This window comes from Wasmannia auropunctata, unplaced genomic scaffold (genome assembly GCF_000956235.1).
Source record: "Wasmannia auropunctata unplaced genomic scaffold, wasmannia.A_1.0 LD336053.1, whole genome shotgun sequence".
Taxonomy (NCBI): domain Eukaryota; kingdom Metazoa; phylum Arthropoda; class Insecta; order Hymenoptera; family Formicidae; genus Wasmannia; species Wasmannia auropunctata.
This window is the reverse complement of record NW_012026837.1, coordinates 6940917-6941357: the sequence shown is the minus strand read 5'-3', so window position 1 is coordinate 6941357 and position 441 is coordinate 6940917.

The following is a 441-nucleotide window of genomic DNA, read 5'->3' as shown; positions in this document are numbered from 1 at the left end:
ACTCAACATCGACTGACTCAAGGCTCCACGGGAACCCGCGAGTAAAAATGCAAGCCAAAGAAATAATTATCTCTCCTACCTGGTAATGTCGTGAGGATGATATTGATACATATGTTATATCACACACACGCTCTCCGAAATGATAGCGGCTATAAAGAATATAAATGAAATTGAAACAGTTTTAACTATAAAAACGCTTTTACGGAACCGCCAATCGATCCGATACCGCCGAACCGATACAGCTGATCTGTTGAACCGATACTACCGATCTGTCGAACTGATACAGCTGATCTGTCGAACCGCCTGTCGAACCGCCTGTCTGTCCAATCGAACAGCCTGTCAAACTACCTGTCTGTTCTATCAAACAGCTATTAGTTTAACTACATAGAAAATCAATTATTCCGCGACCTTCATTAGTTGGATATATTATATGGGTCAAGA